The sequence below is a fragment of the Mus musculus genome, chromosome 3 (genome assembly GCF_000001635.26).
Source record: "Mus musculus strain C57BL/6J chromosome 3, GRCm38.p6 C57BL/6J".
NCBI lineage: Eukaryota > Metazoa > Chordata > Mammalia > Rodentia > Muridae > Mus > Mus musculus.
In genome coordinates this window covers 152910349-152936297 of record NC_000069.6, presented here as the reverse complement: position 1 = coordinate 152936297, position 25949 = coordinate 152910349, and the positions used below count along the sequence as shown (strand labels likewise).

The following is a 25949-nucleotide window of genomic DNA, read 5'->3' as shown; positions in this document are numbered from 1 at the left end:
GAAGAGTCTTTAGCCTTGACTGACCTCAAATTCCCCAAGTAACTGAAGGTGATGCTCAACCGCTCATCCACCTGCCTCTGCCTGTGCCAGAACGAGTGGCCATGTGCCATCACGTCTAGATTATGTAGTGCAAGCTCTCTTCCAACTGGGCCACAACTCCAGTCCCTATATAGAGATCGTAATGTCTTCAGATAGTACCTAATGATTTCATTTCAGGCTTTGTGCCTGTAAGACGTGTCTCTTCCTACATCCTTAAAGACTCTCAGGTAATATTTTAATGGATACACAAATGTATTTTAGAAATCCTATTGCTTCTCTGTTGTTGCACGCACGGACAGACTTTCAGCCTCTCAGGACTATAAATAGTGCTGGATCAGAGAGCGCAGAGGGGATGGCGGAAAACACAGAGGAGTTGTGGTCCTCACTCAACAGCCAAGTGAGACCACTTTTCTCTTGTCACTGTTGGGAAAGTGATCAAGACTGACCAAGGACCAACTCTACAATGTAAAAGCATGCATGCATATTGAGAAAAATAGCCCCGGGTGGAGAATTCTCTCTCTTGACAGAACTGTGATACATAACATTCAATCTGCGGTTCCACGGCCTTGTGTTTGCAATGGGGCCTCCATGTTCTTCCTTTGTGCCTTTGTTTTCATGGGATGCGACATGTTTTTTTTTTCTTCACCCCTAACTGTGGGTCTCCAATCATCTCTACCTCATTTTGTTCCTCTTGGCAAGAATAAAATGTCACCGTCTCCTTTATGCCTGTCTAATGTATGGCATTATCACATTCTCTAAGCACTTATGTTTGATTAATGAGTTATCCGTAGAGGTTGTTCCTGAAACTATAAAAGTTGCTTATTTGTGATTCTGGCATAATTGTAAACACTGGGTGTCACGCTGCCCTTTAGAAGATCAACTGTGTACTGTGAGGACCAGTTCGGAGCCATGTGAAGAGTGGTGCCCTCTTTGATGCTTGATGGGATGGGGATACCCTGAGTAAGCGTGGGCAGAGCAAGCCTGAGACAGGCTTCCTGTTCATCGTTTGGTAGTTATTTATCCTGCGCCATGTCCACTACCAAGGAAGGAGAGAGAATAGTTTCAGGTTTTACCCGGAGCTCAGATGCTTCCCTCCTCCCCTCAGAGCAGGGAGCGAACAGGAAACAAAGGTCAACGTCCTTGTCCTAATGGGATTCCTCATGAAGGCTGAACTCACACGTCCATCCTTTGCCAACTGTCTGTGTGACGTAATGCGTTACAGCCATTCCCGTTATAGTATGCCAGGCCAGAATCACGCTCTGGCAAATGTTACTGAAAGGGAACACTTGGCATTCTTTAAATCGTGCCTAACACGTCATGTCAGATGGACGGACTAACCCAGTAGCTGTTTGCCCAACCCATGCGCCTTCAAGTTTCAGGTTGAATGCACAAAGCATCGCCTCATATTAAAAAGCAAATGCAGCTAAAGCCTGGGGCTTTGCTATCGACAGGACAGTGTTCTAGAAAAGTGTGGTGTAAAGCGGGGTGACCCATTACGGCAGCCACCAGTCACATGCAGTTGTCACCACCATGTGCATACCAGAATCATAAACCACACACCAGCTTTGACAATGTAGTTAAACTAGCTTACTAAGTAGATCGATTACATGCAAAATATGAAACTATGTTGGTCTCACGTTTAGGAATGAAACAGAAAGTTCCTCTTGGAGTTTGCTTGAGAGTGAGACCAAATTTTAAAAACCCTCTTCTCTCCATTGGTTTCCTGTCTGTAATCTGTGGTTACTGGCCTGTCTATAGGCTATCTGGTGTGGGTGTGTGCATGTGTGTGCATGTATGTGGGCATGTGTGTGTGCATTTGTGATAGTTTCCTGTCACTTGTTTGTTGTACCTGTCCCTAACAAAGGGCTTTATTTATCAAATGGGACAGAAAACATGGCGCTGGGGAAGAACAAGGGATTCTTTGCAGAACAAACTCTGTAACAGTTTTACAAGGGAAGGAGGTAGTTCACTGACCCAGTATAGCACTCAGAATAGTACTCATAGACATTATCAATCTATAGTCCAACCCTTGTGGTGGCTATTTGTTTTGTTTGAGGTTGCTTTCAGCCTGTCGACATTTTCAGTAAATGATTCTCTCTCTCTTTCTCTCTCTCTCTCTCTCTCTCTCTCTCTCTCTCTCACACACACACACACACACATGCGTACACACTCATTCTGGGTCAGTAAGAAGTACATAGTTGATATTAATGCTATGCATTAGTTTAGGTTGTAACGCTGGTTGTGTGGGAAATCCAAGGCATAGAAAGGTTGGTCACATCGTTCTCTTAAAAGCAGGTAAACTTACACAGGCTGAGTACACAGTAGGGCAGCAGGTTAAGTCCACAGATTTGAATGCTCTCAAGGCATATTACTAACTTGGCTGCAAGATTTGACAAAAGTTCAGCCTCTTTGAGGGCAGAAGATATTTTCAGAAAATGTATCACTACTTATGTAAAATATTATTATTTCTGACATTTGGGGTTTAATAAATATGTTACTATAGTTAATTTTACCAGGTTCTTTAAAGCATTGTCATAGCTACTGGATGACTCAAAGTTATAGGGTCGGCCCATCATAATGGTACAAACCTGCAATCCCAGCATGTGGAAGGTGGAGGCAGGGGGATCAGGAGTTTAAACTCATCCTCTGCTACATAGTGAGTTCAAGGCTGGCCTGGGTTGCATAAAACCCTGCCTTGAAAAAATTGGTTTTTGTCTGTCTGTTTTGCTACTTGATGGAAAGAAAGAGGCTAGGGTAGGAGGCAGGCTGACCCTTCTAAGACTGATCGCTCCCCACTGCTTCTGTAGCCTTTGGCCATTTACTCCAACTCTGGCCTTATTATCTAGCAAAGTCAGCATCACCATAGTAGCACCTCACTGACAGTGTTGATATGACGTTGCTTGTATGTATAAATCACTTGCAACTCTGGTGCAAAATGCAGGTCAAGCATTCTCTGCATCAATAAATCCGCCGGTCACTTAGTCTTTTGCCCTGTGAAGTCCTTAAATGGCAGCTTTATATATAATCCGTATTTGGGACTAGCAGTAGTAGTCACTGTAAATGCATATGGTCAATTTTTAATGGCTTATTATTATGATTCCTTTTTCCTTACCCTCATCTCCCCCCCCCCCAGAATAGATGGAGGGAAGAGTGAAACTCTGATGAATTAATTACAGTATTTTCTAGTAGGTTCTTTGGGAAAAGGATTAAAGATAAATGGCAAACATCGAAGGCGTTTTCTTCTACATGATCACAGCTCCCTGCTCCTGTGTGTAGGTGACTTGCAAGAAATGTTTTTTAAAAAATGAAAGCTCAAGCATCTAACTTGGGGAAGGATTAGCGATTCAACAAGATACAGGAAGCTAGACAGCAATAAGGGAGCCATGAATGAGAAAGCAGGGAGGGCATGTGATGGAGAACAGAGGTTTTTCAGAAAGAGAGATCATTGTGTTTGTTGGCCTTGAAGAGGAACTAAAGCAGCTGTCCATCTGAGATAGAAATGGGCTGTGGCGGTTTGAATATGCTTGGTCCACAGAGAGTGGCACTATTAGGAGGCATGGCCTTGTTGGAGGGGCTGTGGCCTTGTTGGAGGAAGTGTTTCACAGTGGGGGTGGACTTTGAGACCTTCCTCCTAGCTACCTGGAAGATAGTCTGCTCCTTGGCTTACTTTGGATAAAGAGGTAGAACTTTCAGCTCCTCCTGCACCATGTCTGCCTGGATGTTGCCATGTTCCCGCTTTGATGATACTGGACTGAACCTTTGAACGTGTAAGCCATCCCCATTTAAATATTGTCTTTATAAGAGTTACCTTGGTCATGGTGCCTGTTCACAGCAGTAAAATCCTAACTAAGACGTGGATTATCACCCAAGCAAGGAGGACAGGCATGAAGGCTTCTCTGATCTGAGGACAGGAAAGGAGCTGCCTCACCAGAAAGCCCCCCTCCCCCACCCCAGTGCCAGTGACAGCAAGAAAAGAGTCAGTTCCTCCTGAGATTCTGCTTTGCTCTGCAGTTTCTCATAGCTTCTATTTCAGCAGGGAGAGAGGACGCCTGTGAACCTTACCACCCTCTAGGCTTCCCAAGTCTAATGAGTTCTTCGAGCCTTGTAAGTTGCTTGAACTTCCTGAGTCTCTCTGCTCCCACCAGGAGGGAGAGTTCCTATGTAGAAAATGGCACCACCACCGAATGACTAAAACTGTCAGTAGGAGCCAGATTTGGGAGGGGGGAATGTATGTGTGTGTGTGTGTGTGTGTGTGTGTGTGTGTGTGTGTGTGCTGAACACAAGGAGGATCTTGCTTGATGAGTAGAACCTAGCTTCTAAGGGTTTGAGAATCTCATACGGATGAAGGAAATGAGCATCCCTATGAGAGTTCTGAATCAAAGGTGAAGGGATTGGGTTTTTATTTCCAACAGATTCAGAAATCTGAACTTGGACAATTCCTGTAGAGTTAACTGCTCCCTGGACTCTTGGGAAGACCACCATTTAACAGCTTCATTGGTAACTTCCATTGGCTCTTGGTTTCTACCTGCTGAGTCTGTGACCTGGTGAGGCAGCCATCATGGCTGCAGAAGCGTGTGGTAAAGTCTCCCATCTTGTGGATAATACAAAGCAGACCTGGAATGAAGGAAGGGGTCAGGCCAAGATATAGCTAGTGGCCAAGGACATGTCCCCAATGACCCAGTTCCTCTAACTAGGCCCCACCTCCTCCTTTTCACTTCCTGCCATCATGTTACGACTCCATCAGGGGACCAATCCATCCATTACACCACAGCCTTCTGAGTCAATGCAATGCAAATGCCTTTACAAACACACAAGAGGTACACTTTTAAAACGTCCTACATGATTCTCAATCTCATCAAGTTGACTGTGGTCATAAACATCTTGGCCAAAACAAAACAAAACAAAAACCAAGCAAACAAAAACAAAACCTAGGGTCTTGAGATGTCTTGATTTAGAGTAATCACAATAAGGGGAAACTGTAGTCTTCAGATGGAACAGGGTGGGGGCTCTGCTTACAAAAGATTTATTTGTTTGTTTATGATTAGGTCTTCCTATTCAGTGCTGGCTGATGTAGAATTCCGTGTGGACCTGGCTTTTCCAAAAACCCCTGCCTTTGTCTCCCAAGGTCTGAGATTATAGGTATATACCACTACTCATCGTTGGAATAGATACTCCTTACGTAGGATAGAGTACCTACCTTCTCAGTAGAATGTCTTTTAATTCCCAGTGTTTCTATCTACAAATTAAAACAAAGGGGGTGGGGGGCAGACCTTATCTTTCAGTTTTATCTGACAAAGGTTTTGCTGGATATGGTTTCTGCCTCACACCCTTCAAAGACAAATAGTTTTTCTTCAGGTGCCTGTGGCGAACTTGGCATTATTTTCTGTCTTATTTCTTCTCCAGAGAAATGGCCTGCATTAAAAACACTCCCCATGTCTAGGCCATCTGTGTGAAGCCAGTGTTCTGACAGTGGCTGCATCCATAGCCAGTGCCCAGGCCTCCTGAGATCACAAGCTACCGTTTGCCTCAGTGATTAGATACTTGGTTCATCCACTCTAGACAAGAATGGCCACTTCAGAACGAAGCTGTGCTTGTGCACAGGTGTGTGTGTGGGAGGGGGGGGGTGAGGAAGCAAACATGAATCACTACACAAACAGGTCAATGTGAGAATGTCTGTCAGTGGCTAGGAGTGCTAAAGGCAAAGAAGTGAGCACCAGGAGAGACAGAGATGGTGGTCAGAGACTGGCAAGAGACAGACTGGCTCCCACTGCTAAATCTAGAGTCCCTGGGGACTTGCAGGTACAAAGTGACAGCTAAATAGCTCATGGCTGGCTGGGCAAGAAAGCCTGTGGCATCGTATCTGTGGTTCGTGGCTTTGGAAAACTGAATCTAAACCTAAAGAAGTAACTTAACAACCTACAGAGGAGCTACGGCCCTGACAGTTGCTAAGGTTAGCTTGGCTGATCCATCATTCCCTCTGGTACTAGGCGAAAAGGAAGGACAGAGGAGGAAGAGGGGGAGGAAAAGAGGGAGAGAGGGAGGGGAGGAAGAGGGAGAGGAAAAGAGGGAGGGCGGTGCTGTGGGAAATATTAAAAAATGAAGAACCATCATGCTCCCGCACTTGTGCCTCTAACTCTTGGCTGGCTGGTGGGCAATGGCCTGGGAAACTCTAACAGCTACACCTTACCCCTCTGCAGTCTGTTCCAAAGAGGACCTAACTCTCTCCTGCTTTGCCCTCTTCTTCAGTCCAACCCGGAAGTCCCGCCTACTCGCCCAGTGATTGGCTCCTTTATTCATTAGAGGATTGGTTCACAAGAAGCCACCTGAGTACATTACTGTCCTGAGAGAGCAAGCAGCATAGAGCCATCCACAGCAGGGAGGGGAAGAGGGAGAGAGGGAGGAAGAAAGAAAAGAAAGGGATGAAGCTAGAAGCCTTGCAGATGTGGGAAGTGGTGTGTGTATGTGGCGATCAGAGGACAACCTTAGCAGTCATACCTCAGATAACACCCATCTTTTTGTTTGTTTCTTTGTAACAAGTCCTCTCACTGGCCTTGAAGAGGTTTGTTAGTCAGCCCCAGCGACCCGCCTGTCTCCGTCTCCCTGTGTGCTGGATTGCAAGTGCACATTGCCTCTCCCTACTTTTTACATCTGTTCTGGGATCTAGCACGTGTCCTGGTCCTTTCAAAGCAAGCATGTTACCCACCTGGGAAGTTAGCTCTTTGATACTATTGTCCGGCTGACTAGTCTTAGCTCACAGCATCCTGGGCTCTGCACCTGTATGGCTCAGACTTTGTCTCAAGGTTTTAATTGGCCGATTATGTCACCATCATCATGCCCCGAGGCCACCCGCCCTCTTTTGAGCCTCACAAAGGTATCGACCTCCCATGTCTTCTTTTGTTTAGGCTTCCGGGTCTGAACTTTGGGTTCTCTAACTGCATTCAGACTCTGGAAAATGAAGGTTTTCCAGGTTACCTTTGAAAGATCTTTGAGTGATGGGTTCCTTTCGGCCACACAGAATTTTAAGAGTGGAAAAAAAAAAAAAGACCTGTGGATTTAGTCAAACTGCAGCAGCATTTTTTTTTTTCCCTCAGAAATAAAACCTGTCAGTAGCTAGCCCTGGGGAATGTAAACATACCCTTACCTGTAATTAACCTAGGGCTCTCGGTTCTTGATGCAAATGGAGTTTTAGTTGTTTCCTTTATAGAGGAGCAGGAAGCCTGCATTTCAGTGGAGAGCCAGATCTCTGCGGCAGCTCTCTCCCATCTCCTTCTAGAGAGCCCCAGTGAAAATGATAAAGCTAGAGCCGCATTTGATGTAAGACATATGGTAGCTACTGTAATAATATTATCACCAGCTTCTTCAGTGGCTTTGTCAGTCAGGTGCAATTCCACATATTGTCTGAGATAAGAGAGTCCACCCCCAACCCCTCCTCCCACTTCCTGTTGTTGACAGCAAGGCCTTCCTAAAAGTGGCCTAAGAGCTTTGTGACAGATGTGAGGTTCCCGCTTCAAATGTGAGTAATTAGGCTGAGACTAAGGACTGCATGTTAAAGCCTGACCACGCGAGAAGAGAAGAAACCCAGGGAACACTGTGAATATTTCTGATAGTCATTAGCAGGCTAAGCGGGGAGCTTTTGCTAGCTAGTTCTGACGAATCTAGAGGAGGGAAAAGAAGAAAGCAAAGCAAAAAGAAAAAGAAAGAAAGGAAAGGCACCTCGCCCTTTAGAAATCCTCTGTGGGGTCTTCAGCTACGATTTTGACATTTCAAGCTAATCAGGGACATTATAAATTTGTAGGTAACATTTAAAAGCTATACACAGCACTCAAGGAGTTGGCCGTCACCACGTTCATCCCATTGTGCTTTGGGTTGTTCTGTGACTCAAGCTTTGCTTTGCTTGATTGCTAATTTAATAGGAGTTACTTCTGCACTCCAGGCCAGCGGGCACGCAATAAACATGGTTGCGTGAGGAGCTGGCTCCGCAGCGTGTCGTCCTGGGCTTGGTTCTGTGTACTCAGTCTCACAGACTCTGAAGACTCTAGCAGTGTGTTAAAATGGACACACCCCGCCTTTTAAAGAAAGATGTGAAAATAAATAATAAATAACAACAATGTGTCAAAGTGATTTTCATTGCTCGGATTAATAAAAGGAAGCTAACGCTGTGCCTGCATAGGAGGAAAATCACATTATATTTCTTTTTTTCCCTTTTAATGCCACCCCTTGTGCAGAATTTATTTTTCAAAAATCCCACCAAAGACCCATAAAGCAGTGAGTTCTATTCAGGAGTTATTATTTAGGCACAAATCATGGGCAGTCAATGTGCAGAGCACACTCTTGGTGAATTCAATAAATATGTATATGCAAAGTGCAGGTTGGCGAGTTATTCTGCTACGAAGTGCTAAATAACTTGAAGTAATGCCATTAACTTCAGAATGAAATTGGCATTTTATTACTTTGTTGTTAGATTTAAATTATTTGGTTAATTTCTTTTCTTTTCCCCCTTGTAGAGGAGAAATTGCCCACAGGTCAAAAACTTGGGTTGCTAAGCTATCACAAGAACTACAGACCTCTGGTGCTAGGATCTATAGAAAAACACTCAGGGTTTCCAATAAAGGCCTAGAGCAACCAGTAGACCAAGGCATTTTGATGCCTTTTAATTCAAGTTACAGAGAACAGTGGGTGCCTATAAAGCCTAGCCCTCTCCAGCCCCTGCTGGTGCAGCCACGAGTACAATTAAGCCCTGCTTCTCTTAATATATGCGTATTAGATTGATTTCCTCGACATGCCATGTTTAGCATTTCTCCCATGCTCAACAATAAGCATTCCCAAATCCATCCGGTCACTTCTTACCAGATGAAGCTGAGGGTCTGAGGAGAGCTGTCACTAAAGCAAAGACCAGAAATCACCTGACTCGTCAAACACTGAACTCTCTGCTAAAATAGCCAAAATGGTTTCTTCTGCACTAACCCTTTAAGACGTCAGAGCCAGGAAGCATTATTATGGAAGCAGAAGCGTTAGAAGGAAGCTGAGACCTGAGGAGGGAATAGCACCGCCTTAAAGTTCAAGACCTCCCCCGACAACCATCAATCACCACACAACATATCCAGGTCCCTGGCCACTCCAAAGTGCACAGCTTTCCCCAGATTCAATCCAGTATTTGGTCTCTAAAGAAGTAGGAAAAAAAAAACCATCCACTAAACCCCACCCTGCTCTCCATGTGTCTTTCTTTGCAGAGGATTTTTAGATAGGAAGTATGAAGGAGATTCCTCTACCAGTTATAAGAGACTCATGTATGTGTGTATCTTTCATTCAACAAACACAGGCCAACCTATTTCCAACCTATTCATGAATGCCATCATCTCGGAAAATTAGCTGTATCTATCATTAACTACTATTCGATGAGTGACTTAGATGGTTCTCAGAACAGTCTGAAGTGTTTCTCGTGAGCCACTTGACCAATGACATTCACCTTACTAACAATCCCAGGGAACTAAGGCTCATCCCAACCAAAACAGTGTTCAGAACACCACTCAGCCAGTTCGGCCTCTCGGCAATTCTTTTCACTCTATCCATCCATCTGTCCATCTGTTGGAAAGCTCACGTGGAAGACACACTGAAGCAAAAGGTGACACTGAGAGCAACAGTTGACAGCTTTCTTTAGGCAGAATTTGAGGTCTTCAATGAGGGCAGTGGCTGCAGAGTCACACACAGGACCATGTCATAGTTTTTAATGCGAAAGTACCACACATGTGATCAAGAACCTGTCCCCAGGTGGCAGCTGTTTTAGATGGCTTTATGACATTAGGGCAGAAGGGACGTCTGGAGGAAGTGGGTCACTGGAGGCAGGCCTTTGATGGTTATCATCAATGCTGTGTGACAGCTGCTGCCATAAACACCCTCACATGGACTGACTGGTCACCACCATGTTTCCCCAGCCCTTAGAGATGGAACCAGGCGCCCAACAAACCCCTCCCCTCTTCAGTCACTTCTGTCAGGTGTTGGACGCAGCAGCAGTTATACTAACTAGCTGAATGCAAATGCCATTTCAGAGGGAGACAGACATTGTGGGCCAACCCAGGAAGAAAGTGAGGGACAAAAAGCTGCCTGAGGTGACAAGGCAGGAAACAGGAAAAGCAGGGTGTGGAAGAGTACAGGCATGTGTGTGCTTATGTGTTACAGGAGAGAAGGGGAGGACAAGCAAGGTTCATTTAGAGCATGTTCTTGAGGATGCTCGATTGAGAACTTTATGGATAATAATTGTTTTCAGCTTTTAAGACCCTGAGCTGAGCTGTAAGAGCCAGGTCTTAGTAGCCAAAACCAATAATTCAAGAAAAAATTCAAAGCATTCAGAGGAATAAAGATAAAGGCAATAAACCAGCCCTGCAGGGAGAGAACCAAGGGGTGGGTGGGTTTGGTTGTCAGTTATCTTAGTTTTTTGTTTGTTTGTTTTTACTGTATAGGCTTTTATAATACTACACACTAAAAATAGTAGAACAACTCAAATGCATAGGTTTGTAACTTTAACATTAAGAATAATATTAAGTGATAGCATGGGCAACATCTCAGCAGGTGGCTGAGAAGACAACACGAGTGACGGTTGGTTGTCAATTCTGCGCAGCCTAGAATCACCTCGAAGGGAGTCTCAGTGGAGGACTGGCTGGATTAAGTTGGGCTGTGGCCCTGTCTGTGGTCTGCGGGGTCTTATCTTTGTCACTGTGGGTGACACTGTCCCCTGGGCAGAGTGGAGAAACTGAACTAAGCGCCAGCAGGGATGTGCTGATTTGTTGCTCTTGGCTCTTGACAGCGGATGTACCATGACTAGCTGTTTCAAGTCCACGCCACCTTGATTTTCCCACAAGGATGGGCTGTAGCCCAGAACTGTGAACCAGGTAAGCACTTTTTCCACTAAAGTGCTCTGGTCAAGGTCTTTTACCACAGTAACAAAAAGGGAAACTAAGAGAATGTAGAAGGATTTGGCATTGAAGCCTCACAACTGGAGGTGAATCCCTGGGACCTACTTTGTAAAGGAGAGGACATATTCCTAAGAGTTGTACTCTGACCTCCATACACATGCCATGTCACACTTACACACACACACACACACACACACATGCACGAATGCACACACACGCACAAAAATACATAGAAATTTTAATTAAAAAAAATCTTGTGGGTCCCCCTTCTTTTTAGAGGTGTCATTGGCCATCAGCCCACAAGGCAGAGAGAGCAGAGGTATCGAGCAGGGTTCAGACAGCCATGAGTGAGTATGATGAATGGACGTCAGGGAGTCAGCTTCAGTGAGACAGCTCGCTTTATGGCCCCCCGGGTAAGGTGTATAAGGGCTCTCGCAGTACAGGTGGGAAGGGCTGACTGGCCACAGCACAGTCCTTACTTATCATATAGGCAGGAAGCTAGAACATGGCGTATGTGCTAAATCATGCAGCATTTGCAGAGAGCTCTGCTCAGGGACATCCTCCAAACAAGGTCAGACATCTGTGCTCAGAGACACTCAACCAGTTAGGTAGAGAAAGGGAAGCTGGGATGAGCCAGGGCATCCTCCATCTTCCACAGAGCTTGGATTGCTATCTGGACTCAGTGGACTGAGATCTCTCTCAATAGCAGGCGTCTCCAACAATAAATATATAAACAAGTTAAAATTCCTTATCACCACTTGCTGTGGCCACTGCTGTTGCTTTCCATCTCTTCAGCGTCTCCTCTCCATTTTACACACGTGCTTGCTATCCTGTCTCTGTTAAATTTTATTTGCAAGTCCTGTGTGAAGAAGTAAAGAACTAAGGGGGAAATGTTCTTAGACCAGAAACCTAAAAACTGGTCACGAGAGGCCAAAAGAACATTGTAAAAATGTGAAGGCTGAGATCAAAGGGGAGGATTTCTGAGGGATGGGGTACAGTCCCTCAGAGTGGGGACAGGGAAGTCACTGGCTCAACCAATAAGACATCATAGGTGACGAGAGAGACAGAGGCAGAGACACAGAGAGACAGAAAGACAAAGAGAGACAGACAGACAGACAGACAGACAGACAGACAGACAGAGAGAGAGACAGACAGAGAGACAGAAACAGAGACAGAGCACTTGGATGCTCCACCAGGGAATGAAATTCAGGGAGAGTGAAGTCAGAAATGTGCTGCATTCTTCCAGGAAGTCTGATGAGGAATGAAAGGAGAGGGGAAGGCTGGCTGCCTTTATAGGGAGACATGTTAAGAGAATTCTCTTTGTGAGATGAAGGACACTTGAGTGTATTATTTTTAGACTGAAGAAAAGTAGCTACTGGAGAAGAAAGGGGAGATGATTGAAGATGAGAGCACAGAGCAGAAGGAAAGGATAAATGGAACGAGTCCCCAGAGAGCCCGTCTGCACCACATGACTCGCTAAATAAACGTATACACGCCCCTGCCTCAACTCCAGCACCTTTGATTGGAAGGGTGCTTTCCAGCAATGTTTATACAGTCTCCTCTGCCCCTCGCCAAACACACCAGTCACTGTTCCATGCAGGCTGTATGTAAAGCTGCCCACGCTGGGGGAACTACCGCCAGCAGACAGCCGCAGATCCCGCATACCCACAACTCCGTGCACAGGGTTGAGTCCTAGAACGATTCCTGGGCCGTGTGACAGGTTATGTCTCCTGGAGCACAACCATGAGAGTGGATGGATAGACAGTCACCACGAGTGGACCCCCTCATTACTGACACGCTGCCTGCCTAATTATGCTTAACATTTCAAACATTATTAATTTTTAATTGTTTACATTTCATTATCTGCATTACTTAAGCATCCAAACTCCACAGCTAATGTTCTTGATGAAATATTTACTAAACAAGCAGCCCTCCTGGATTCTACAGAGCTAGGCATTTCCTCTGGAGGGGCGTCTTTTCCTGATGGCATCCTGGAAGTGATGGGAGGCTGGGTAGCATCCTTGTCATCTCAGAGACACCTCTCAACTCTACTGAGATAGCTCGCACTGCCTGGCACTAGCGTGAGCTGGTTGAGCACCGCTGAGACACTCTTACGTCTCTCCTCCCACTTCTCTTCTGTTGGGTCTGGGGAACACATTGACATGGAGCTAGCACCAGTGACCAGAAAGAAAAACATTACTGCAGATAAAAGGGCAGGGGCATCACGAGAGCTAATCGTAGTTCCTACACCTACAGCCACTCGCTTTAGCCAACCAAGATCAGATCAGCCAATGGGAATGCCTTTTATATAAGAGATACCAAGGAAACCAGGGAATTTACCCCTGTATCATAGGACAGGTAACTTAGAAATGAATGACCCTTATGCAAGACAGAGACAAGGGTCAACAGGATATGAGCTGATGTCCCTGGATTCCAGGAGTGGAGGTGAAATAGATGGATCTGTGTGCACATGTGTTGTGTATGTGACATATCTGTGTGCACATGTGTTGTGTATGTGACATATCTGTGTGCACATGTATTGTGCATGTGATATATCTGTGTGCACACATGTTGTATATGTGATATACCTGTGTGCACATGTGTTCTTATATGATGTATTTATATGCACGTGTGTTGTATATGAGCATCTATTCATACTCAGAAGGCCATGGCCTTGTCATGAATCACATGATTAGTGAGAAGACTATGTGATCCATACATTACATAGTAGTAGCCTCAAGTGAGGGATCTGAATTAGACTCTCGGTCATCCCACAGTATTTGCTGATCACCTCCTGTATATCATGAGCTGGGCTGGCGCATGGGAGATCGACGCTTTATGAGGGCAGAGTTGCTACCTACGTGGAACTGGCAGTTAGTGTAAGACTGCCTAGAAACTGAGTCACGGGGTGTGAGCTGGGGGATTATGCAGAAGTTGCTTAACCACTCCAGCACTCAAGGTCCTTATCTGCAAAATGGTGTGAACCATAGGACCTTCCCCATGGGTGAAGCATGGGGCACTCATGGCTAGCCCTCAGTTACGTGTGGGTATATGTATGTGAAACCCTGAAATCAGAAGGTAGATCACCAGGCTGGTGCAGGTTGGTTACATATGTATGGTTTCACTAACACTTGTATTTGAATATTAACAACATGGGCAACATGGGCCACCTGAGCCTTAAATAAAATCATCCTTACTGCAGACCATGCTAGTTTAAGTGGTTGTGGGCAGCAGCTGAAAAGACAGCCAGAGTGGCCAGACCTAGAGAATACAGTGTTCAGAGTCCGGGAACATTCAGGCCCATCACTGTTAGGCTGGTATGTAGAGGCTGATCTACCTGAGGTGACAGAGAATGAAGAAATGACAGACACACATACAGAAACGCTGGCTTCAGGGGCACTGTGCAAGCTGATGGAAACAGATCCGCATCCAGGAAACTGAGTGAACTTCTTATGTACCACTGAGCAAGGAAGCTTGTCTACCACAAGCAGCTGGACGAGGAGGCTGACTAGCTAATTTCACAGGAGGTCTCTGAAGGGGGGCAGTTTCAGGTCTCAGGCACCCAGGAGAAGGCAGTGGTTGAAAGTTTCTTCATACACTGGTTTTAGCGAAGGCTCAATCACTTGTACCATTGAGTCATAGACCAGGGAAGGCTTTGCTCGTCCCATGGGTCTGGGGCTCTGGGGTCCTTGACATGTTTGTGCTCATGGCAACAATATATGCTCACTCGGGACTTCATCTCTTCTCCACATGGATGCAAAGTAAGTGTTCAATAAATACTAGTTGTTTGAGACACTGTTATCACTGAACCCGAGGGCATTGTATTAATGTGAAACCCATGACTTCTGCCTGGTAAGTAAAGCCAGCCTGGCTTGCACATGTTGTAACAGTGTCAGCTGGTACATTTGTGTACATCCAGACTCACAGCCCTATACTCCCCAGTGTGCATTTTCTTAGTGAGTAATTGAAGGCCTGTGTGAAGGGGCTGGATGATGGGTCAGTCAGTAAGGTGCTGATGTGCAGACACAAGGGCGCCAGATCAGGTCTCGGATGGACACACCGGCTTATGCCCACAATACCAGGGCTTTTTGCCTTTTGGGTTTGTTTTGTTTTGTGGGGAGAGTAAGCTTTAAATCTCGATGGCCAGTCACTTTAGCCAAATCCATGATCTTCCAGTTCAATTATAGACCTGTGTCAAAAAAAAAAAAGTGGAATGTAATGAAGGAAAGACACTGCACATCAGCTTTGACCTACCATCTAACATGTACACATGTACACCCATCATGTATGCAACACAGGTGCACACAAATATAATATATACACAACACATGTGCACACAACTATACATACACAATACATGTGCATAGATGCATCACATACACATGTGCACACAGATATATCACATATACAACATATGTGCCCATAGATACATCACAAACATGACACATGTACACATGGATAAGTCACATACACTACATATGTACACATGGATACATGACATACACAACACATGTGCACACAGATACACCACATACACAACACATGTGCACACAGATACATCACATACACAACACATGTGCACACAGATACATCACATACACACACTGCTACACCCACCCATAAATATGTTAAGTGGAGGGGCCCAGAGACATGATATGGTGTGCATCTTTGCTATGTAACACTTGAGCCATAGAGAAAGAAGTCACTTACCAGCTTGGGTTGTGAGTGGTAAACCAGAAACTGAAGTGTGAGTCATAACCCTGGGAGAGCAGATCTACATGACTCCACCTCTGTCTCTCCTTCACTGCTTCCTCCTCACTTGCTGTGGTAATGGCACAGGATGCTGTCTCCTTCGTGCCTGGCTCAAGTAGTAGCTTAGAAGCACCAGTTTGCTTTCTCCTAATGAAATTGAAGCTCAAACAGAAACTGTAAGCCTGACCCTCATACACATTTCCGGGGCTGCTGTGGATTAATTACGGCTGTGTGATAACTTTTACATGGAGCCTCAAAAAATTGTCTCAATGGGAGCATTAAATTAAAAAGTGCTGTCATTGAGTACAGATCGACCAGTTGGTGTTGGAGACAAGACAGACATGTGGCCACGCTGACAAATGTGAACTTGAGTGGAGGTCAGACTATAAAATGTCTTGGCCACATCAGCCCCTTAAACACTTGCCACGAGCTTTCTGAAACAGCTCATGCTGTGCTTGGCAGTTAGTGCTGAACGTGACAGAGGCGGCATGTGGGGAGGTTCAGCAGCTCCTTATAGAATGGACGAGAGTCCGTCTCCACCATGTGCTTTCCCATGCTGGGCAGACACTGGACCCTCACCACAGGAACTTCACCCAGAGAACACAGGACTCTGCTGGCACCCCACAATCCACCTTTAGAATCAGGTTGTCATTCTTACCAGGGAGAGAGGGTTGAGAAAGAAAGACATTCTGATGTCTAAACCCCAGGACCTGAAAATGTGACCTTATTTGGTCAAAGGATCCCTGAAGATCTAACAAAGTTAAGCGTCTTGCAATGAGACCATCCCTGATTGCCGAAGTATGATTTAAACCTAGCAGTAAATTCCCCTGTAAGAGAGGGAAAAGAAAAACTGGGTATGGAAAAGAACAGACCTTGGAAAGATGGAGACAGAGATGCTGGAAGGCTGGGATTTCCTGGAACTACCAAAACCAGGAAGCAGCAAGGAGGGTTTGACCCTGCAGCCTTAGGGAGAAGTGTGGTGCTTCCAGAAACTTCATCTCCGACTTGTGGTCTCTAGAACAAGAGAGCAAATGTCTCTTATTTCAAGCTACCTGACGGCCCAGGAAATAAATCCCCTTGACATTCATAAAGTTAGTACAAGAACTAACAAGGGTAGAGTGTCTCCGGATGGTGCTGAGGAACACTTGAGAGGCAGAGGGAAACACGCCTGACAATGGAGAGAGGCAATCGCAATGGAGACACAGGTACTGCACAGCCCGAGGCTGAGATAAGACACAGGTGTTCTCATCTCCTTCCATGAAAGGGCTTTGACGTCTCTGCTCTCACTACCGACCTCTACAGACATCTGGAGCAGCTGCTCCAGAGCCCAGGTCTAGGCAGGGCCCGGGTTGAGATCCACAGCGGCTTCAGGTCTGCTGCAGACACTTGGCAATCTGATGAGCCACCCTTTTAAAAGTCCCCGTGAGGCCGTCTTCAGTTCTGTGAAGAATGACTCTCACATCTCCCTGAAGTTATAACAGTGAGCAATGGCCTCTCAGAGAGAGCGCATGACAGGCAGTACCAGGTGGTTTTTACCATTTGATCTCTATCGATGGCACTGTTTACTGAGGTCTACTGCTCTAAATATCTGAGTATTAATTTCTTCTTCATATCAGTCTGAAAAATGCTGCTGCTATTTCCATTTTGTGCATGGAAAAACTGAGCTAGAGACAGGTTAATTAATTTGCCCCATTTTCAGGGAACTTTAATGGTAGAGGTGGGGTTCAAACCCAGCATGGCTCTGAAGTCTGTAGGCTTAACCCATTATGCTAAATCAGCTCCCCGGACACACACCTATATGTGTTGTTAACATATCTGTGAATCATATGTTCACCATCCAGTGGCCAATTTGCAAGCATCTAGGCTATTTAACGGTAAGTTCTGACTTGTCTACTACTCAGGGTGATACTTCAGGAATTGTGGAGGAGGGGGGACCTCCATATTAAAATAGCAAGGCATGGCATTGAAAAAGGACATTAGACTGAGTTGAAAGTACAGTTGACTAGGAATGTATTTAGCCAAGCTGGCCTTCCCAGCCCTGAAGAGTGAGGCCCAGGCACACTCACCTCTGCCACAGAGCTTGCACTCCTAAAATATTTTCTAGGTTGTCTGGATTCGCCCTACCCAGAAGTCAGCCCTTGGTTAAAATCCGGGAAAGAATCAAGCTAATTTCCCCATATCAACAGAGATAAAGGCATCAGGAGCTATGGACTAGAATATTTTTTTCATGATGCTCTAATATGTAAATTGAGTTTTGAGCTCAGAATTGTGACAAGGTAATGTGTCTAATTCATAGAAACTGATAGAATAGAAATGCCTGTGAGTAGCCAAGGTTCAGTGAGCTCACATCTCAGCCACATGGGGTTTCTCTGAAGTGAAAAAAAAAAATCCCTGAATCACGTTCTTTAAGGGTGAGGTTTGCACACTTCACATAAAGGAGAGCCTAGGCCCAGCAGGCGATTTATTTACTAGTCATGTGCTGAGCAGCACAAGGCCCCAAAGGTGGACAGATCAAAAGAACAGAGGGGACCATGCTCCTGGTATTTGTCCTGTCACCCCCAGGCTGCCCAAGGCAACAGTTTTCATCCCGGTAGGACACAGAGGCGCTTCCCCTGATGTACGGTGCCCGAATCTCAAGCAACAGTGCCTGGGTTCTGTCTGAGAACACTAGCAACAGCTCCTTAGAAGTGTTTTCCTTTCCTAAAAGACAGAAGAGCAGGCTACAGTATCACGTCCACAGTGAATAGTTTGTAAGACGAGATGGAGCTAAGAGATGTGATGAGCATAAGATGCCGAATGGCAAAGAGGAAGTGTTGCTTGGCGACGGACCTGGGCTTAGTCAACAGGAGGAAGAAGAGATCAGAGGTGTCTGCAGTACTGAGCACATGTGAGCTTGCTCCTTGAACTCCCGTTCTTACACCAGCAAGTATTGACCCATAACTCCTCCTTGGCCAAGGATTAAATGGACACAGGAACAGAGATCTGGGTCCATTTGTTCACTGTAGCAACCCCTGTATCTTAAGCAGAATCCAGCCTTGTATTTGATACACATTTGTTGATTATTGAATGGATGGAATGAGTGTGTGCATGAATAAATTACAGAATTGAAATCTGGAGAATGAATCAATTTCTTAAGATCGGCCAACACTTGCTATAAAGCAGCTTCCTTGAGAAAGGGCAGATCTGAAGGTTAACACTTATAGACTCTGCCAGTTTGGCATCCAATCTGAGGACATTGCTCTCCCACAGAAATGTTCCCTTGTGCCTTTCCATCAACTTTTCTTCCCAGGTATCCATATTAGATCCATGGTTATAACATTTTATGGCCAGAATTCACTGGAGGGATTGGAAGTTTAGCAACTGAGTAAGAGCAAGTTAGGCAAAGGCCAGATCATCTTGTGAGATGTAAGATGCTGATTCAATCGATCTCACTGATATCTTGGGGACGCTGGGCAGCTTGGTCCTTCCTAAGTGGCTTTCTTAGAAAATTGAGGGTGAGTCTAGATTCTGTCCCGACACAGTGGGGCTGCCATGACAATACCAAGGTGACTGGGGAAATGTCTGTGCAGTGGTTTGTGTATATCGAGTGTCTGTGAAATCTCCCTTGGGCGTGGGTCTGGCCCCAACACTCTAAAATGTTAGCTAGGACTCAAGTGCTTTGCAGGCAATGCCCGGGGTGATTTTTGTGTGGGCAAAGGGAGAGGATTTGTAAGCTGTGCTCAGGTTAGAGATGTAGTGTGGTTTGTCAAGTGCTGACGTTGTGTGCATAAGGCCCAGAGGTTGATCCCTCTAGAATCACATAAATCAGAGTGTGATATCTCACACCTGTAACCCAGTACTCGGGAGGTGGAGGCAGGAAGATCGGGAGTTCAATCATCCTGGACCACATTGCAAGTTCAAGGCCAGCTTGGGCTATATAAGATTTTCAAAACTAGGCTGCAGGGAAGCAGTGTTTTGAATAGACCAGAAGAAAAGTCACGGGAACTGGAAAAATAAGAACATAGAAGGAAGCATGGTCTACAGATATGAGCCTGGGTTATCAATCACTCACTGTTCCCTGATTTTTGATTGAAATGTTTCTATACTTTGTAGACGTTAATTTTCTACTCTGCGAAAAATAAATAATGCCCAGTCCCACATGTCTAATCTTGATTTACTGTCTTGCCATCTTCTTAATTTATGGAAGATATTTCGTTTCCATTTCCAGGAAATACAATGCTCCTGGACTTTGCTTGCCGTGAGGGGCCGAGTCCATCAGTGCACGTGATTCCCTGGTTCAGGAAGACCTGATTGGTAGAATCCCCTGTGATTCCCTGGTTCAGGAAGACCTGATTGGTAGAATCCTCTGTGATTCCCTGGTTCAGGAAGACCTGATTGGTAGAATCCCCTGTGATTCCCTGGTTCAGGAAGACCTGATTGGTAGAATCCTCTGTGATTCGCTGGTTCAGGAAGACATGATTGGTAGAATCCTCTGTGATTCGCTGGTTCAGGAAGACCTGATTGGTAGAATCCCCTGTGATTCGCTGGTTCAGGAAGACCTGATTGGTAGAATCCCCTGTGATTCGCTGGTTCAGGAAGACCTGATTGGTAGAATCCCCTGTGATTCGCTGGTTCAGGAAGACCTGATTGGTAGAATCCTCTGTGATTCGCTGGTTCAGGAAGACCTGATTGGTAGAATCCTCTGTGATTCGCTGGTTCAGGAAGACCTGATTGGTAGAATCCTCTGTGATTCGCTGGTTCAGGAAGACCTGATTGGTAGAATCCTCTGTGATTCGCTGGTTCAGGAAGACCTGATTGGTAGAATCCCCTGTGATTCGCTGGTTCAGGAAGACCTGATTGGTAGAATCCGCTGAAGTTTTTCAGGCCTGTGGCAAATAACTTTCTTCCTGACAACTGAGCTTTGCACGCAGCTCCACTGGTCCTAACAGAAGCCATGTGCTCGCTGCCTCTTACTGCAATAGAAGAATATCCCTTCCTCTGAGTAAGAGGATGTTTGGGAAGCCAGTTAGGTAGTCATGGAAAAAAAAAATAGCCTTTTACTGTTGTTTGCTTATTGATTCCTGGAATGAGGCTGAGAAACCCATGCTCCATTTTTACTGTAAGTACTATTAATCCAGACATGAGCTCTTAGTTCACTGAAACGATTGATTTGAATATAAATGAGTTAATAAGCAAAGCTCCATCCAGACGCAGATCAACAACAACATTACCCAGGTTCTGTTTAGAAGGCCTTAAACAGAAGCCTGGATTCTCTCTGCGCCGTATGGAAAAGGCGTGGAGGCTGCAGCCCGGCATTCCTCCTCTGTGATCTGACACTAAGCCTCTACACCATTACCCACCCATTCATTCATTCATTCATTCATTCATTCACTTGTGATGTCATCCTCCAGGCAGCTCACCCCTTTCTTCCAAGAGTCCCAGGCACAGGCTGTTATTATAAATGAAAGGTTCCTCTCCCGTGGGGGGGAAAAATCAGATGGACTTTTCTATTTGATAAAGTAGACAAAAGAGTTCTGGTGAGAGAGGAGTTGAGAGGTCTGGTTTCCAATCTACATAATAATTCAGCTGAATTTAAGGGTGTCTTTTGCATTTTGCATTAGCAGCAAGTAATTACCTCCAAATAGAATGAAATGAGGGTCAAGAATGGCTCGGAGTGATGCAGAGAGCGTGTTACTTGGTTTATTGAACACGCTAATACAAAGCTGTGTTTGGAAGAGTCAGACAAGAAAAATACCTCAACCCAAATTGTTTCCTGAGCCTTTTCTGCAAGAGTGGTCCAGGGTGGCTGCCGGACTATAAACATTTCAGTCCTAGTTGTTAATCTTAACATTTTAAGTAACTCATTGGGGCATTCAAAAGTTTATGGGTATGTGCCCCTGTGTCTCTAGGTGTCCGAGTGATAGGCACAATCTTTCATACATGTAACTTGTCTTGAAAGTCCCCCGAACTGGGAGGGACCCTCACTCAAGCCCCAGGATGATGCAACGCCCAAGAACTCATGAGAGACTGGTCTTGATGCAAACAGCAAGAGGTTTAATCAGGAAAGGCCAGTGCACTGGGGACGACCCGTATCCCATGCAGGGGTAGAGGAGTTGACCCCCAGCTCAAAGGGTAAGGGGTTTATAAAGGCAGAAACCACAAACACCTGGCATGGGCTATAGCATTTGGCAAGCAAAATGGGTTCAAGGAACGGTTGGAGTATTCTGTACAAACATTTCCTAAAACAATGGAGCAAGTTAAACTTCTACTTTGTGGTTAGTACAACCTGGAACAATGGAGCGAGTTAAACTTTCACTCCCTGCCATTAGTGGGGGTCTATTTTGGACACAAGTCTGGGGGCTTACATAATTTTTAACTCTTCTCTCTCAGGATCTTTCAGTCTCATCCCAAATGCACTTACCCAATGCGGAGTAGACAGCCTATCTTACCAGAATATTATAGAATTATCACTGATCAATTACAATATTTTTTATGTAAAAGCACTGAAAACATCCAATTTTATAAAATATTAAGCTTAATAAGCATATTTACCAAACCAGCTTCTACTAATGCCTCATCATGGGTCGTTCTAGTAATGATTCAAGGTCAAAACAATGGCTCACTTGTTAATGGCAGGTTAACATAGAGAATGAAAATGAAACCAAGTTTATAATGCAAAAACTTTCTTTAAAAGTATTTTGTCTGTAGGAGTGTTTGGCCTGTATCTATATCTGTGCACCATGTATGCCTGGTGCCCAAAGAGGCCAGAGGAGGCCATCAGAACCCTGGACTGGAGTTAGAAATGGTTGAAAGCCACTGTGTAAGTACTGGGAACTGAACTCGGGTTCACGGAAAGAGCAACAAGTGCTTTCAACCACAGGGCCATCTTTCCCGCCCCAGAATTTGTTAATTTTTTAAAATTTCATTATAATTACCCAAAGTTTGGGATGAATACATTTCATACCTCCAGATTAATAATAATGTAAAAGTCCCCAGCCTAACAGCAATGACTTGTAGCTTTTAAAAATACCTCAACTATATCTGAAAATAAGCAAAAATTAATCTCTCTGAGATGACTGAAATGCCGAGCTTATCAGGGTTACGAAAACAGTTTAAAGCGTTGACAGTTCACAGCGCAAAACCATCCAGTGTTTAAAGTTTCATTTTCATCCTTAAAACTTCTTCTTGTATCCACTTAAAGAGAACGGAGATGACAGAAGCTCAGGGAACTCCGAGCAGAATGGAGCGTAAGGGGACACACCCACTTCCCCACCAACCATCTGCCCAGAACCAGTGCATTTGCACTCCCAAACCAGACAGCCAAGAGGACACAGCGGTCAGAATCCAGCCTCCGTGCTCTCCTCAGATGAGGTGGGCTTTGTAGACTAGAATAAAAAGCCAGGGTGGGGTAGGTAATGATTCGGTTACAAATAAGGCCCAAGGGGTAGAGTTGTCTTTGCACTGTAGACCAGAGTCATCAGACAGCCCTTTCCCATATGGTGGTAGCCTGTGAGGTTGCTGTGGAAGAGCTGGACATTAGCACCAGGCATGTCAGCAAGCCCAGGTTCATAAGTGACTTACGACACTCACTCTCACAGTCTACTGATGGAGAAACAACTCAGTCACCTGACCCCAAATGAGCAAGGAAGATTCCAGAGCGATATAGGGGATTTGATGGTTACCAGGCTCCGCCATGGGAGACTTCCTGTCTCCCCCGTGGTCAACCTGCCTCAGCACTTATCGGTGTTCCTCCCTCAGGTACACTGTGGGCCTCAGACCCTGCAGTAGCCATGTCTCTCCAAAGAAAAGAAAATTCCAGAGAAAAGGAGACAGAAGAAAAACACCGGCTTACGCACAATGCCCCAACAGAATTGCAGGCTGGTACTTCTACTTAAGAGCAAGAAGTCAGAGGAAGAAAAGCACAGTGAGAGGCGGAACCACTGAACCACAAATTCGTGCTTACTCTACTGAAATGAGAATACAAGCGAGAAAAGCTTTCTCCTCCCCCCTCCCTGCCCCGCCCCACTCGACTAGCCTATGCAAGTGTGAGAGCATAGACTCTCCACTGGCCTGATCATCACGTCTTACAGGGCTCCGACTGCTGAGCCAATTCACGTTCTACTGCGTCTTCTGTGGCATGTAGTCACCGACACACGACGCCTTCTGGGCTCATCCAACCAGCTTTCTGAAAGCCTCCCAGGTGCCAGGCCTCATGCCGACTTGTTCCCGGGACTGTCCTCTCACAGAGCTGGTGTCAAGGGAGGGGCCCCTGAGTCATGACAGGAAACACATTTCAGGAAACACAACCACATTCTTTGTCTCCCATGACCTGCCACCACAGGGTGCTGAGTAGGTCCTTAAGCACAAGAGAAAAAGACCTCGAGCACCAGTTGCTCCCGTTCTAGGATTCTGCAACACACAGCCTAATGACAACAGCTTTGCTCTTCACACAGGAGTGAAGAATTAGAAAGTGTGTTTCTCTCCCCAAGCTCCCGTCAACGCTTTCCCCAACAGTCTTGATCAATCAGACCTTATTTCAGGACTGGGGGCCAGAAGGGTTAGAAGGTTCTACATGCTGCCTATTTGGGGCTCACTTTTGTCTTCGTCCCTTGTGGATGGTCCTGGGGAAGGTGGGACACATTTTCAGCTGGGTTTCCAGAACCTATGCTGTCCATGCCAAATTCTACTTCTAACTCTGTGACCTTGTAGCTGTCCTCTGGTCTCTCTGAGATGAAGTTCCCTCATGTGTAAAATCAAATGTTTAGACTAGACAAGGGCTCTTCCAACTGTAACCGTGTGGTTCTGGCATCTGTCTCCCTGCCTCTGTAATTGAGGCCACTGGTCCCGTGACCTGAGGTGTCTGCAGGGAGGATGAGTTGGAGAAGTGTCACTAGGTTGATCAGCTGGAGAGGCGTCCCTCCCACAGAATCAGCTAAGAGAAAAACCATCAGGTGTGTCCCCTCTGTAACTCTCCGGCATTGCATTTTCCTCTCAAAATGCCCAAACAGCCATTGAGATCATAAACTGAAGGCCATAACCATTCTATAGTCAGCATTTGCCAAAGTGCAGTGGCCCTATATCTGTGCACTCACCAATACATCTCCAAGATGGCCGAGTAGTCCACACTGAGCCCGAGTCCATGGGCCTGTCACTGAGAGCCCAGATCAAACTGAGGGACCTGACTCAAAACAGCAATGTGCAATCATAGTCTCAATCATAGGAGTGCAGAGAGGCTCAGCCCTGTCCCCAAGTCCATACCCATCTGACTAACCCAAGGTCATGCACACAGGCTCAAGGTCACGGACAGAGGTGAGAGAGATATTGCATCTCTGACTTCCAGGCCAGGTCCTCCACCAGGCTACACCAGATATTCATGGGCATACAGGAACCTAAAACTCTGTCAGTATAGTGACAGTGACATGCTCACGATAGTGCTGATGATTGTCATTGTATATACAGTACAGGTGTACTAACTGTACTTCACACAGATTGTAGTTCATCAATTGCATGTATAACTTTTTAGTATTATTCACAACTTACAGACAAGAGAGCAGAGGGTGCAAGAGATAACTAACTAGCATTCTTTGATGATAGATTATTAGACTAGTCTACTGAGCCAGACCTCTTAAAGTTTCTACTGTATACAGGCAATAAATTAGTGATTCTGATGAAATTTAGAGCCAAATTTTCTCCCAAAGAAATGACAGTGTTATATGACAAAAGCAGCAAACATGAGTTATATAATATGGTGAGGGAGACGCGGAACCTACGTTAGGAGATAAGACTGCATTGGAAAGCTGGTGACAGACAAGACAGGGGAGGAAAACTGGGATGGGTCTTAAAACAGTAGGCTCAGAGGTTAATTAAAATCAGGGTTGAAAGGTCAAAATGAGCCTGAAGATTTCAAACCCCATGGGGGCGGGGAGGCCACATAAGCTGCTGCTGCTGGATGTGGGGACAGAGAAAACAAACATGTAGTGTTAGAAAGAGATTGATATGACCATCTATCTCATGAAGCATCTTCCAAAAAGAAATATCTTGCATCAACTAAGCCATACAAAAAGGACCAGGAGACCATCAGCTGGAAGCGTGGGTGACCGTTGGAGCCGGGGAAGCCATCACGCTTCCCTGTGCAGTCCGTGGGGTCAGGGCAGTGACAGCTTGCTGGATCAGGTGTATGGAACTCTGACGCACCATGGTCAAAGCTGCCTCTCACACACAGTGTTTGCTGACAGCAAAGCACTGACTGTTGCTGAGTGCAATGGGTCC

The 25949-nt window shown here is 45.6% G+C and overlaps 1 protein-coding gene and 1 long non-coding RNA gene across 4 annotated transcripts in view; one reads left to right on the top strand and one right to left on the bottom strand.

Annotated features, from left to right (window-relative positions):
- Nucleotides 1-25949, top strand: part of St6galnac5 (ST6 (alpha-N-acetyl-neuraminyl-2,3-beta-galactosyl-1,3)-N-acetylgalactosaminide alpha-2,6-sialyltransferase 5) — a 162326-nt gene that overhangs the window by 45913 nt on the left and 90464 nt on the right. The gene's annotated exons all lie outside the window — the stretch shown is intronic.
- The window catches only part of Gm46830, a 95440-nt gene that overhangs the window by 58918 nt on the left and 10573 nt on the right, over nucleotides 1-25949 (bottom strand). Inside the window, exon 3 of one of the 3 annotated variants that reach the window (XR_003954688.1) lies at nucleotides 1-25949. This exon is cut by the window's left edge and continues 4050 nt beyond it. The exons of the other annotated variants lie outside the window; for them this stretch is intronic. This is a non-coding gene — a long non-coding RNA (predicted gene, 46830). 3 annotated transcript variants of the gene reach the window in all.